Source organism: Notothenia coriiceps, unplaced genomic scaffold (genome assembly GCF_000735185.1).
Source record: "Notothenia coriiceps isolate Sejong01 unplaced genomic scaffold, NC01 NC01_scaffold00021130, whole genome shotgun sequence".
Taxonomy (NCBI): domain Eukaryota; kingdom Metazoa; phylum Chordata; class Actinopteri; order Perciformes; family Nototheniidae; genus Notothenia; species Notothenia coriiceps.
Window position 1 is genome coordinate 7,407 of NW_011353831.1, and position 351 is coordinate 7,757.

Genomic DNA, 351 nt, shown 5'->3' on the forward strand with positions numbered 1-351 from the left:
AACTCAACTTTTTACTTTTGATTTTGAACTTTAATCTTCTACCCCACACCCCCTCCTTCTCCTAATTGTTCTACTTGGCTTAGTACCGTAATCTTCGGACTATAAGCCGCGCCTTTTTCCCCATTTTTATACCCTGCGGCTTATATAACGGTGCGGCTAATCTATGGATTTTTACAGCTAACGGCCACTAGGGGACCTCCTAAATCTATGGATTTTACAGGTTACAGTCCACCACCTTTAACTCTATGGGCTCTATGGCCGGAACCGAGAGTGGTACGAGAGACAGAACGAGAGCAAGACAGACAGACATTACGAGAGCGAGACAGTTTGTCCCCGTACCACTGGTTGAAA